The 15300-nt window shown below is 41.9% G+C and overlaps 1 protein-coding gene across 1 annotated transcript in view; it reads left to right on the top strand.

The window, feature by feature from the left end:
• Positions 1–15300, top strand: part of LOC139471539 (uncharacterized) — a 70201-nt gene that overhangs the window by 16026 nt on the left and 38875 nt on the right. The gene's annotated exons all lie outside the window — the stretch shown is intronic.

Below are 15300 nucleotides of genomic sequence, written 5' to 3'. Positions count from 1 at the left end.
TCGTGGTATATCGACGTCTGTACGTGACAGTCACGCGTATATTCATGACTTACCTACTTTTGTAGTGACTGACAAACCAACAGTCATGACAAATCAGCCTTTGTACGTGGCGTCATGAGAGCGAATAACTTCTGAACGTGACGGTTACGAGAGCGAATGAGCATTTCGTAATGACGTCTGTACGTGACGTCATGAGCGCAAATGATAATTACATAATGACGTCTGTACGAGACGTCATGAGAGCTGATCATTACATAATGACGTCTTACGCGATTGTCAATAGAGCGAGTGATCATTACATAATGACGTCTCTACGTGACGTTATGAGAGAGTGACGTCTGTACGTGACGTCATGAGAGCGGGTGACGTATGTTTGTGACGTCATGAGAGCGAATGGTCTTTACATAACGACGTCTGTACGTGGCGGTCAATAGAGCGAATGAGCATTACATAATGGAGTCTGAACATGACGTCACAAGGGCGAGTGACGTCTGTATGTGACGTCATGAGAGCGAGTGAGGTCTGTACGTGACGTCATGAGAGCAAGTGGCGTCTGTATGTGACGTGATTAGAGCGAATGAGCATTACAAAATGACCTCTGTACGTGACGTCATGAGAGCGAGTGGCGTCTGTATGTGACGTCATTAGAGCGAATGATCATTACATACTGGCGTCTGTACATGACTTCATGAGGGCGTGACGTTTGTACGTGACGTCATGAGAGCGAATGATCATTTAAGGATTGAAGTTGTATTTGTGGCCGCTCATCAGCTGATGAAGATGTTAATCAAATTCCATGATGCTCAATGTTATAAATCATAACAAAACAATCCATTTAATATCAAACTTTAATTATTTAAAGCGAACTATATCAACGCGGAGAGTCGTGACGTCATCCGTCCCAAACATTCCATTATGAGTGACATCCCTTCGTTTTACAAACGGCAGAAAATGGCGGCTACGGCAATGTCATTCACTTGAAATAAAAGTTGCACCAAGTAAAGTTGGCGTTGGAAAGAAGTCCAGACCTGACTGATGCTGAAAATGGATTGCTATTAATGTTTTGTGAATTTTGGGTGTGTGTTTGAGTGCTGCTGGTGGCGGTGATTACCGTTTGAGGCGACGCGTTTGGACTTACCGAAGCAATACACGACAGTGTGGAGCTCAGAGATTTCTTTCGGTAAGTCGAGCATTCTCTTCGACAAATACATGATCTGTCTGGCTTCAAAGCCTGCATCATTATAGCCTGAATCGATGTCGCTCTCAGTTCTCCCAAATGATTGTTAATGTTATATTTAGACATTGAGGAATCACCCTAAAGTTGTTATGTATTTCTAAGCTCGATTGACAACGTAATCACGTGACATACTGACGTTCATCGGGTAATGAACCAATCTCATTAAAATCAGACCTCAGTTCTCGCTACCGCTAAACAAAGATCTGAGGACATCCCATTACGGGTCACGTCAGACCGACCTTGCGCGAACTTTGACCGACCAATGGAATGACCAGTCAGAAGGCAGCTTTCTCGTGCTTTACAGCACTAATTTCAAATTGGCGACTACATATTTTGACAAATTCTCGATTACAAATTTGAAACCTGAACAAAAGAACATTCTGGAATAGCTAATAGATGGTCTAGATTGTATGGATTCAGTCGTTAAACCCGTAACTATCGTTCGGAGTTAAAGTTTTCGAGGTTGCATCACATTCCGACTTTCATAATCTGGTAAGCGATGCTCTGATTGGTCGGATTAAAGGTCGTTCTGACGTGACCCCGAATGGGATGTCCTCAGATCTTTGTTTAGCGGTAGCGCGAACTAAGATCTGATTTTAATGAGATTCGTAATGAACGACACTCAGCTTGGAGGTGTTCACTAAGGCGAGATCACTCGCTACTGTCATTATAACATAATGACGTCTGAGCGTGACATCATGAGAGCGAATGATCATTAAAAAGTGACGTCTGTACGTCACGGTCACGCAAACGGTCATGGCGTATCTGCCTCTGTGCGTGACGGTCATGACATTAGCCACGACACATAACCTTCCTCTGCGCATGACTGTCATGCGACCGATACCAAAGAGTTGTTTGTGAAGCAGACGCCATTGATGACCTTCTCAGCTCAGTGTTTATTGGGAGGAGAGTGGGCGGGCACGTGGATTTAAGGGGTTTCATTTATTATGTTATTTTCCAGTACTTGACATTTGGATGCGATGGTGTTCCCTGTTATGAGTCTTTTGAGTAAAACCGTATTACAGTCTGTTTTAGTCAAGCGTCGTACCGTGGAACTGTGATTTCGTCAAAATCCCGATTGCTATATGGTGATGTCAGAGGATTTAAGACACACCCGACACCGTTGCTATGGTGGTAGCGAATGGTTGTTGCACACACACACACGATTTTAGACAAACCCGACAGCGTTGCCATGGTAATATATGAGGTTCCTACACACCCGATAGCGTTGCCGTGGTGATGTCTGAGGTTGCCCCACATCCGGCAACGTTGCCATGGTGATATCTGACATCAGATCAATGGGTCTGGCACCGTTGTTGCTTGACATTTAATTTTGTAACAGGGGGCACGGGTGACCCAGTCGTCTATGGCGCCGCGATTCGCTGTGCAGAGTTGCGTCCCTTGGGCACGCCAGAAACCTATGATTGTGGTTTCGAATCCCGGTTCGCCCCGATTATGTTTCTAGGTTTGTCAGCACCATACCCGTGCTCGTTGGTTTCACTGAAATGGTAAACGTCTTAGATCTGCATCACTTCGGGCTTTCCTCCCACATTAAGCTGACACGCCTTGATATAACTGGAATAATGTTAAAAGCGACGGTAAACCCAACTCACTCACTCACTCATTTTGTAACAGAACGTTATCTGTGGTCATGGTCATGGTCGTGCACAGCGACATGGTCAAGGTGGATTTCTGAGGTTGAGGTTGACCACAACCTCCTCAACGTCCGAGTACAAAACACCACGTGACCACTTAAAGACAATTAACGGGCTGAAACACGCCCGCAGGTGTCGACCCTTTTAAAGGAACTGTGTTCCGAAGTCAAGCACACGTAATGAACTCGCAGTAACGTACAACTCAATATCATTTAGTTCCACCTCGTGATTTACACCTTTGTGTGATCCGTGAGTCAAGGAAGCGGATATCTGCCGTGCTAATTGCCCAACCCTGGCGTTCTTTGTGATCAATAACAGCACGCTAGCTGCTTTGTAAGGGTCAAGGTCTTATGGACATGGTCGGTTTTTGTTGTCTCGTATTTGATAAAGTTTTCATGATGGTGTAACGGGGTGGGGGAGGGGTGTGTTTGTGTGTGTGGTCTTGGATTAATCGGTAGATCTACGGTACATTAAATGTTACAGGATTTGTGCTCAATTGTTTATGACAACTGGAAACTTGCCATTAATCTAATATGCTAGCATTAACTGTTGATGTTTACAGAGATTTCACACAACCTTTCTACAGAATGTAAAATGTATATTCCTTGGGTGGATTCAAAGGGTAGAAACGGGTTGTTTTAATGTCATAATGGACTGAGTGAGTTTTTGAAAGTCGTAATGAACATGTATAAGAGTATTTTCTTTGATAATTCTACTCTAACGGTGGACCCGTGAAATCACAACCAGATTCACCCAAATAACGATGAAACTAACCCACTGTGCTGCGGTTGCATGTGCTTGCTTGCGATGGTTGCTCATAATCTTATAATCACCGAATTGCTTGGTCCAGATGCGATTAATCTAATAGTATGTATCGATGATTGCGTCATGCAATAACATTCATACTACGTTTACGAGACACGACATTATTTAATATACACCATAAAACTACATAAACTGTAAACCCCGTAAACGTGTATATTAAAATAATATATACATATTTATAATTATGAATATTTTTGTCTTTTTTAAACATTTTATAATACTTTTAGCTGGAGTTGCTTAGTAAGAATCGTCATTCACAATAAAAATCAGTTTATTCGGTTGTCCAAACGTTAGGGGCTGGATAAACTCGTTTGTGGCAAGACAGCATGGTGTTGTTAGAGGACCATGTCCACTGCGTGTGCTACACAATCTAATCCATTTCAGTGTCAATCAATTATACCATGCGTGCGTTATGCCCTTTGTTGAGTAAGAAATGTACATTTTGTTGTACATAGCAATAGTGACATCGACTGGTGACCACACTTATCCATTTCATGACTCGCCCGGGACGAGAGTCTATTGACTGCATGTCGAGTTACACACACACAGCTGGTATCGAGTGAGGTCGTGTCACATGTACATTCAAACATGGGCTCCGTCGTCATTCCCACGTAACAGGTTAAAAAAGCACCACGTGTCAGCAAGACACCTGGATGTAACTATGACAAGGAATATTATGGATGATAGCTTTCATTATACATACACTGTGTCGACTAACGGGATCGGGTGGTCAGGCTCGTTGACTTGGTTGATGCATTGCGTGGATCGATGTTCATGATATCAATCACTGGATTATCTGGTCAAGACTCGATTATTTACAGACCACCTCCATGTAGCTGGAATATTGCTGAGTGCGGCGTTAAACAACAACAAACAAATAAACAAACAAAACATACACTGTGTATAATAAATATCCATAATTTACCTTGTCACAACACGTTCTTCTTAATTTCGTATCGCTTCACAATGCATATTACAGAATACTTATTAATATTATCACACTTGGACTAACAAGTGATACACATTACATACACATCCTCGTGGGTTTCACCAAAGTGATAAACGTCTGAGACCTACATCACTTCAATCTTTTCTCACATAAAGCGGAAACGCCGTGATATAACTGGAATACTCACACTCACACACTACGATCTTTTAAATTTTACAAAGAAAAATCCACGGGCATCGCATTAAACAACCCATTCACAAAATTCGGCTTAATAATTTATCGACGACGTTGAAAGTTTTTTTTCAGATGATGACACTGATCCTGCAGATCTTCGATTAGTGTACATGTACATGTACATGCATATCCGAACAGTCTCTCGGCTCAAGGGTGATATTGACCGTACAGCAGCTATCCAAATCACGGCTGATGACAAATGCTATGTCAATGTGTACTGCTATGTGCGACACATTGAAATTACGTGTCGATCACAGGTTTTTGTCGATTTCTCTGTGATATGATCATGAAAATCAGATAATTGACATGGATACATGGATGTAAGCAAATATTATGCATAGATTCCACTCCGATATAAACTGAGGCGAGACGTGGTAGAATTCCGTGCACAAACCTGGGGAAATGCTATGGTTTTATATTTGCAACGAATGAAAACCGTTTACTTCCTGATCACAAACGATGTTTCTGGAGTTGAAACATCGTCTTACCTTTCTCTGTGTTTAGCAGATTTTGAATCCGGTTTTTTGTGGATAGCTACTTTTAGGGATATTTTTTGTGAACTTGTGTGCTCAGTCTTCACGACAAAAAATATCCCCCAAAATATTCATGATCATTAAGTTTTTGTTCAGTATGCATGTAAATATGCAGTCAAAACGGATTTGTTAAACTTGAATCATTCCGTTATTACAACGCAGTAACACTTTTATTTCCAACAAGAGTTTTCTTGCAATTGCAAGATTTTACAAAAGCAATTGGCATGAACATGACTGGGGAGTTAGAGAGTTTTAATCAATTGCTGTTAGCTGAAGGAACCGCTTCCAAAGTGTGGACGTTATAATCTCCGGATTGAAGAGATGACTTATTTAGTTTGAGTATAAATGTATTTAAAATATTTTGGAAACACAGTTTGGTCATTGAACTTTGCAGTTATTTTACATGTTTTTTAAAGTATTTTTTGAGTCGGTAGTGACAGCTTGATTTTCGAAACGTCGACAAAATAGTTGTATTTCTCGTTTTTTGTTAATTTAATGTGTCGATGATGCAGTGTCGGTGATACAATGTCGGGGATGCAGTGTTGGTGATGCAGTGTTAGTGATGCAGTTTTGGCGATGCAGTGTTGGGATGCAGTGTCGGTGATGCAGTGTCGATGATGCAGTGTCAATGATGCAGTGTTGTGATGCAGTGTCGATGATGCAGTGTCAATGATGCAGTGTTGTGATGCAGTGTCGATGATGCAGTGTTGGGATGCAGTGTCGATGATGCAGTGTTGTGATGCAGTGTCGATGATGCAGTTTTGTGATGCAGTGTTAGTGATGCAGTGTTGTGATGCAGTGTTGGCGATGCAGTGTTGGGATGCAGTGTCGGTGATGCAGTGTCGTGATGCAGTGTTAGTGATGCAGTGTTGGCGATGCAGTGTTGGCGATGCAGTGTTGGGATGCAGTGTTAGTGATACAGTGTTAGTGATGCAGTTTTGGCGATGCAGTGTTGGCGATGCAGTGTTGGGATGCAGTGTCGGTGATGCAATGTCGGTGATGCAGTGTCGATGATGCAGTGTCGATGATGCAGTGTTGTGATGCAGTGTTAGCCATGCAGTGTTGGCGATGCAGTGTCGTGATGCAGTGTTGGCGATGCAGTGTTAGTGATGCAGTTTTGGCGATGCAGTGTTGGCGATGCAGTGTTGGCGATGCAGTGTTGGGATGCAGTGTTAGTGATGCAGTGTTAGTGATGCAGTGTTGGCGATGCAGTGTTGGCGATGCAGTGTTGGGATGCAGTGTTGGTGATGCAGTGTCGATGATGTTGTGTCGGTGATGTAATGTCGGTGATGCAATGTCTGGGATGCAGTGTTGGTGATGCAGTGTCGATGATCCAGTGTCGATGATGCAGTGTCGGTGATGCAATGTCGGTGTTGCAGTGCTAGTGATCCAGTGTCGATGATGCAGTGTTGACGATGCAGTGTTGTGATGCAGTGTCGGTTATGCAATGTCGGGGATACAGTGTTGGTGATGCAGTGTCGATGATGCAGTGTTGGGATGCAGTGTCGATGATGCAATGTCGGTGTTGCAGTGCTAGTGTTGCAGTGCTAGTGATGCAGTGTTGGTGATGCAGTGTTGGTGATGCATTGTTAGTGATGCAGTGTTAGTGATGCAGTGTTGGGATGCAGTGTCAGTGATGCAGTGTTGGGATGCAGTGTCGATGATGCAGTGTCAGTGATTGTGTTGGTGCGTGTGTATGGTTGTTTGTGTGTGTGACTGCTTGTAGGATTCGATTATTTACAGACCGTCGTTATAAAGCTGGAATATTGGTGAGTGCGGCGTTGAAAAAACAAACAAACAAATCAATAGCCAAATACTGAACTTTACCACTAAACTTTGGATAATTTGTATCGTTCTCTCACAAAAAAACATTGTCATATGTCAAGTGTATTTTTATAGAGAATGACACGTGTCTGATTATCCTCATCAACATATGTTATAATCCTTATCAAAATTTGAGTAGCATATGTCAATGTCGGCCCGACCACAAACAAAACACATGCTCTGTCGCGTTTCACATTACATGTAACATAACGGTCTTTGGCATCTTAAAACTCACTATATTTTATTCATACCCTAATCCTTTTATAGGACCATCGGTAGCGAAAGGAAAAGTCTGCAACCACGGGCTAAATGTAACTAAAATGGTGCAAGTTTATTTCTACGAAAGAAAAACAATGCTTATTCAGCAAAGTGCTCAAGGAACTCTTCTCAGCGCGTGTCGTGCTCATTTCCCGTGTTGCACGTGTGTGAAATGAACAACGCGGTGTGATTGACAGCTCATGGTGATGACCAAAACGACTCGCAATTGAGCGTGCTTAAATAGCCTCAAAGACCACCAAAGAATATCACTCACTGATACATAGATGGGCGTTTGATAATTTTCTCTCTAAAGCCATGACCGTTGTTATTTAATGTGAGGCTTAAATTCTATTTTCTTTTATCAAGTATATTAGACATATTTCATGGATCAACCATTGATCAACACGTAATTGATCAGCTGCGCATGGCTGAGGATAATCAAGGTCCAGCAATGGCTACAAAGATGTTGGAATAAGATAAAAGCGACAAATCTATATCCACATACAAAAGTAATATCTGCCAAAAGCAGAGTCGATTGTACGATTCCGACTTTTTCGTGCACATCTGTTTATAAATCACTATCAAGTTGGTCGGATGGTTTGTTGTATTACGCCGCACTCAGCAATATTCCAGCTATATGACGGCGGTCTGTAAATAATCGAGTCTGGACCAGACAATCCAGTGATTAATGTCGTAAGCATCGATCCACGCCATTGGGATTGATGCCATGCATCAACCAAGTCAGCGATCCTGACCACCCGATCCCGTTAGTCGCCTTTTACGACAAGCATAGTCACCTTTACGACAAGCATGGGTTGCTGAAGACCTATTCTACCCCGGAATCTTCACCGGTCCACTATAAAGTAGTGATGGCACCAGGTTTTCTAATTGAAAGGATGTCTTAAAGGTTTTGTGCGGATTATAACTCAAGTGTTCGTGTTATATACGATTGTGAATCGGTTTGTCAATTTGTAGATTGCATTTATATTTATCATTATCCATAACCATACGAAATCGTAGATGAAAACAGTCCATTGTACGATTTTGACTTTATAATACAGTAGGTGTTTATGAATCACCATCAAATTGTGATGTTACCACTTGTTCGAGGAAGGTAAGTGTATTTTCCCCCACCGGAGGCACCCGTCACAAACACATGCAAAGGCAAGTCAATTGTTCATCTGAACATATGGTACAGGTTAACATGAGACAATAGGACAAGCGAGTTGTTGGTGCACATGCTTTGCAAATCATGCAATGGGTCGAAATCTGCACGACATTTTACGAAGCGGATGTCGATTTGTTACGCGATTTTGATTGGACAATGCATAGACTCGTTGGTCCAGCAAAAGTCTAACTCCATAATACCAGCCTAGTTCGGCAAGGGTGGAAACTGGACTTTTATAGTCAGTTAACTCACTTGCCTCGGGAAGATGGGATGAGGGCGAAGGATGAGGGGTGATGGGGGTGGTTGGTTCACATCAGACAACAAACACCCTGACACGAGGAGCGTGAAGTACTGGGAACCTATTCTTCCCCGCATCACGTGAGCTGTGTCATGCATTGAATGATTCTTGGATCGTGATACTCAGTAGTGATTAATCAACACACACGTGTGCATGAATCAATGCAATAGGTGGCCTTATAACAGCTGTTAGGGACAATGTGGTGACAGGTGACGTCAATGTCAAGGTTAAGGTCAGTTGCTCTTGCGTTGGCGGTTGAATGTAATCTTGTGGGGAAAGGCACTCGCCACATTGTATTGGCCTCAAACTATAAAATAAGACATTAAAATATCTGTGATTTCTGGATTGTTTAATCTACATTGCTTAGTCATAGTACAGTGTTACGCAATGGATGACGTCATGAATAATTATGACGTTAGGCCACGCTGGAAAGTATTCAGATTCAGAAGAAAATCAACATTATTGTTTTTTTATTCGCTTCCAAAATTATTTATTGAAACGCTTTTCGTCGTTTGAGCAAATTGTGACTACACGTGCACAGTAATTGTATAGCACATGCACAGTAACATGGACAAGTTTGATCTTCTGTGAATTTATATTCGGAGTTGCCACAGTCATTTGCATCGGATAAGCTGATATATGCAAACATAAAATACAGACGTCGTGTCAGTTGCCATGACATCCAGATTATATCTGTTAGAGAATCCGTCAGTGGAAACAATTACGAATTCCATCGCCGTGTGATCCAATTCAGATGAATTGTTCAGTGTTGTTTATTGATAGAAGGTACGAGCGTGAGTGAGTGAGTAACTGAGTGAGTTTGGGCTTAGACAACAGCAATTCAGATACATGTATATCACCTTTGTCAGAAAATTGTGTGATTTTTACAAAAGATAACACAGGTAATTAAAGTTTATTTTGGGAAATGATCATAATGTACACAAGCACCCAGGGTGTAGACCGCCTCCGTGGTCTAGTGGTAGAGCGTCCGCCCGGAGAGCGGAAGGTCCGGGGTTCGATCCCCTGCCACGTCATACCAAAAGACGTTAAAAGATGGTACTTGTTGTTACCCTGTCTGGCACTCGGCATTAAGGGGCTAAAACAAGGACTGGTCGGCTCGGAGTCAGTATACTGTGTCTGAGTGGGGTATTCATGTTAAACTGCCTCATGGTATCTCAGTGAGCTAGCACTATAAATCAGCATCAGTCCGGACTAGTACAAGCAGCCACACAAACACGCACACGTACATGCACGTCGCTATATAAGTGCAATAATCTTGGACACGACGTTAAACCCCATTTCACCTCACCTCACATCACCCAAGGTGTAAATATGAATACCAATGAATGAGCTGGGTTTTAACGCCGCTTTGAACATTATTCCATCCTAGAACCGTTATTCGAACTAAAGATCATAAGTTCCTGGTGCGGCAAAGGGACGAAACTCTGCACAGCGAAAATAAACCCATTAATTTGACCCGCTAGAAAGCTGCGATCCAGTGTTAACGTGATCCAACGCTATTAAACATCGGAGACAGGTATAAGGATAAACAGCGATTTCGGAAATGTGTTTTTAAAATACCATCTGAAATCTTAGATTCGTATTTGCTTAAACATTTCGTTTCTTAACCCCTTGCCTTCTGGCAATTATCAAATGCCACATATTGTCCCCTGGCATTTGCGAATATGTCGAACCGATTCAATCTTCCAGGTTTAGACATTAGACGTGATCAGATGTGGATGACGTCGACAGGATGGCCTTTATCTGGCTGTCATAGCGATAGAAACCTGATTTCACATCCCACGCCTGACCTACTCGGGAGCTCTTTAACGTCTAATGTAATAACATGTAACGGAACGCGATGCTACCTGTAATTAAGTACTATCAGTGCGAGAGAACCGTTAGGTCTTGCATCATTCAATAGTTGAATGACATGAATGATGAATAGAAATATGTGAGGTTTGTATTATTGATATTAACAGATCGATTTATATTCTTGAAGGTTTACTTTTTGACGTTTAGCCGACGTTAGAGTACGCACCAACGGTTAGAGACGAAACCTTACATAACTATCTGTACTGTTACGACGTGATTTCCATATTGAAACGCGCGGGTTATCTCACGGTGCTATCAGAACTTAATTGTGAAATCAATACATAGCCACACAGGATGAATGAATGATCAATAAATAATATTTATAAACTCTCAGTCTTAGGTTTACAACAAACAAGGCAATAGTTTTACACAGTGTGGACTTCGTAATGAAGGAGGTCGGGTAGCCTTGTGGTTGGAGCGTTTGCTCGTCACGACGAAGGCCTGGGTTCGATTCCCGACCTTGGTACAATGTGTGAAGCCCATTTCTAGTGTCCCCCGCCACCCACTGGAATATTGCTAAAAGCTGCGTAAAACCATACTCACTCACTCATGTATACAACCAGGGGCAGATAACTCTAAATTCATATCTGGCGACAACAGTACCTTATATCTTTACAAGTAGTTCAATCATTTGCTGCCGCAGACAATTACTGCAAATATATTTTAAACAGTTTCTACCACCACTAAAATTACTTACACATAACAATACCTTGGTGCTCACACTATTAACCACAGGTTTGACTGATTCATGATCCATCAAATTACAGGTTGTTGTACTTAAACTGTAAAATAACAAGCTTTGATGTTATTCCAAATTACCTGCAGGGTATTCTTGTTAACGGCAATATTCCAGCTGTAAAACAAAGACCACTAAATAATCGATTTATTTATTGATAACCAGTGATTTATATGAAAACCGTCTACTCTGTCGGGGTACAATGGCACGCTATCAACCAAATCACCGAGTTTATCAATCATGTCTATTTAGTCGGCTCTTGACAAAATATAAGATAGCTAGCTACGAGATAAATCGGCAAGAACAATGAAGAACGAAGCGTGGTTTAAGGAAGCAAATATATGGATGTCAACTACTTTATTATGAGGAACACAACGTTTCGGAGTATATGCTTACTCCTTCATCAGGTGAGTGAAGCGTGCTTTGTTCTTTCATGACGTCATTTCTGGAGATTCGAACATGCACTCGCAACTTGATGACGCCGTAAATTGGACGACGTTTTTGAGAGGGAGGTGTCAAGTGAGTTTTTCACCACAGATGTGACTGGGCAACGTAGAAAATCTCAATGGCAACGTTCGTACCCAAAATGTACCCCACAGTGGGTGAGATATGAAAATCGAAATTAGGGAGTAAAGGTTCACATCTCAAATTGTGAGAATATGCGGGAAAGACCAAATTTAATCACCCAGTTCATAAAACAGACTTGTCCGACATTGCCGAGGTCGGATTTGATTCAGGGAGTCATCATTATTTAAATACGGGTAAATGTTTTTAAAACTTGTACATTTTATTAACACCTTAAAGAGGCCCGCCCGTCTTGGTTTATTCTCCCTGCAGTGTTTTATTGTACGATAAACAACTCTCACACGTCGTTTATTTCTTAAGTAAACATAGGTTGAAGGGGACATACGACTTGTACCTCGGCCTGCCCACAGTGCAAATGATAAGAATAACATCCAATTGTTCCTCGAATATAATTAAAATAAAGGCGACAAATTAAAACCCTTTCCATAGTGATAAGAATTCTCCATTGTACGATTCTGACTACATCATGAACACGTGTTTATGAATCACGAGCAAATAGTGATGATTCCAGGTGTTCGCGAAAATATCAGCGTATCCCGCACCACCGGTGGCACCTGTCACAAACACATGCAAAGACAAGTCGATAATGAAAGCATATTGGGCGTTAATATTACCACCACCACGCTAACCACAATGTATATCACCATTCTACATGTTCCAGCTGAACGTCAAACCGAAACACTTCCTACTTCCTGTTCAATTAGGTTCAAGAAATTCATCAACATAACACTGAAAACATTCATTCATTTCAATCAGAGTGAAAATAACATCCATTGATTAAGCCTCTGTAGTTCATGTCAAACAATTCACCATTCAAAGTTCTTATCAGATCTGACAAAATTCGTGCTTTTCTTACAAAACCATCCTCATCCCTGCATCAGTTCGGGATGTAGGCGTTACCGTACTGCCTCGGTGCACTTAGCTCACCTTAGTGCGGATATTAACAACTAAAAGGTGAGTCCACACGGCTGAATCACTTGCTTATCCGCCTTACCGCCCTCTTCTGTAACAACTAACGCGATTAGGACACAGCACGGGGGTCGTGTGTGGCCACTGGGAACGTGGAATCCGATCTTGATACTTCATTTCATTAATAGCACTCGTCTTCAGATTCCCACTTTCCTGGTGTGCAGCGACGGACTTATATCGAACGTTACAGTCAGTGGAGACGGTGATCCCTTGTTAATCCGCACAGTATTAAGTTTAAATTCCTCTACCTGTGTTACTTTTACTTCTGACAAATAACAGGGGGCACGGGTGGCCCAGTCGTCTGAGGCGACGCCATTCGCTGTGCAGAGTTGCGTCCCTTGGGTACGCCAGAAACCTATGTTTGCGGGTTCGAATCCCGGTTCGCCCCGATTATGTTTCTAGGTTTGTCAGCACCATACCCGTGCTCGTGGGTTTCGCCGAAGTGGTAAACGTCTGACACCTGCATCACTTCGGGCTTTCCTCCCACATTAAGCTGACACACCGCGATATAACTGGGATACTGTTAAAAGCGGCGTTAAACCCAACTCACTCACTCACTCTGACAAATTACACTAACTCTGTCACTGTTCGTACAATATTTACTAAGTGATGCTAAAATATGAATGACATAATGAGAGTAGAAGGTTATAAAATTTAACTGTTTTCTAAAGAGTGATTATATCCACCAAAACACACTGCTGAAATTCCACAACTTGCAAATTTCCCATGTTGGCGTGCGAGCTCCGTTCTTCATGTTTCAATTACCAGGTAGTAACTGAAGTTCGGTTGAAAAAGAACTTAATAAATTGATGTATTTAAATATATTCATGAAGGAAAGATTGAGAGTTCAAACAACGATCATGTTTTAAGCTTCATTTGTTTAATTGTAAAACGACCGCCTCCGTGGTCTACTGGATAGAGCATCTGCCAGGACAGCGGAAGGTTGGTGGTTCGATCCTCAGCCGCATTATATTAGAATGCGTTCAAAGATGATACGTGTTGTTACCCTGCCTGCGTTCGGCATTAGAAGGATAAAACAAGGAACGAGTCAGTATCCTGTATCTGAGTTGCGTAGCCATTTTAAACTGCGAGATGGCACACACACACAGATACCATATATTGAATTTAAAAAACTTATTGAAAGCCCCTCGTATTAACACTAAGGACTATGGAAAGGTGCGAGGAAGCCGATTCAATGTGTTGAGAACAGATTCACTTCTGTTATGGTCCTATTTAAGTTCTGTTTATACCATATTCGCACTCATGTTTTAGTGGTAATTAATGTGTAGAAGACGAGAAATAATTGCGCCAGAACCAGGAAGTGGAATCAACCCCTTATCACGACCGGAGTAGGACACGTCAAGTTCACGCAACTGATTGATTTCTTGTGCAATCTCGCTTCCAAGTAATAGGAATCTTCGTCCTGAAGGAACCAGTGCTCTCGGCCTCCAGTAATGCATATTTAATGTTGTTAAAAGTAATTAAATGTAATATTTAGCAGGCTGGATTATATCGTTTGAGATCGCTTTTGTTAATTGCGTATATTCTTTATGAGGTCACGGGGGATCCTGTCGTTTAAGTCGCCACAGTTTTGTCTGCAGAGTTGTGGCCCTTAGAGGTACCAGAATCCTCTGATCGTGGGTTTGAATCACCATTCCCTCTGATTGTGAGTCTCGTCACGCCAAAAACCCGGGTTCGATTCCCCACATGGGTACAAAATGTGAAGCCCATTTCTGGTGTCCCCCGCCGTGATATTGCTGGAATATTGCTAAAAGCGACGTAAAACCAAACTCACTCACTAAAGCTTGTTTGATGTCCTTTAATTGTTAAGCCTTACAGTGTACATTAACTTAATGTCCAGAGACATTAATACAGCACAGCTAATGAATAAATCTGAAACAATGTGTTCGTCAAGTGTACAGTACATGTTATACGCATTTCATGTGATATCATTAGCGCCTTGAATGTTTTTTTGTCTGTTGAGATTTCGGGGTTAAGTCACATTATGTAATGTAAAACCATACTCACTCACTCACTCACTCTGACTCTCTTTCCACATTGTGATGAGGCGCTGAAATATTGGCCAAAGCAGCGTGGGACGAGCCTCGCACTCTGTTTCATAACATAGTAAACAACATCATAATCTTGTAAATT

Source organism: Haliotis cracherodii, unplaced genomic scaffold (assembly GCF_022045235.1).
Source record: "Haliotis cracherodii isolate W230 unplaced genomic scaffold, xgHalCrac1.p SCAF_23, whole genome shotgun sequence".
In the NCBI taxonomy this organism is placed as follows: Eukaryota; Metazoa; Mollusca; class Gastropoda; order Lepetellida; family Haliotidae; genus Haliotis; species Haliotis cracherodii.
The sequence above is the reverse complement of the archived record's forward strand: the minus strand, read 5'-3'. Positions and strand labels throughout refer to the sequence as shown.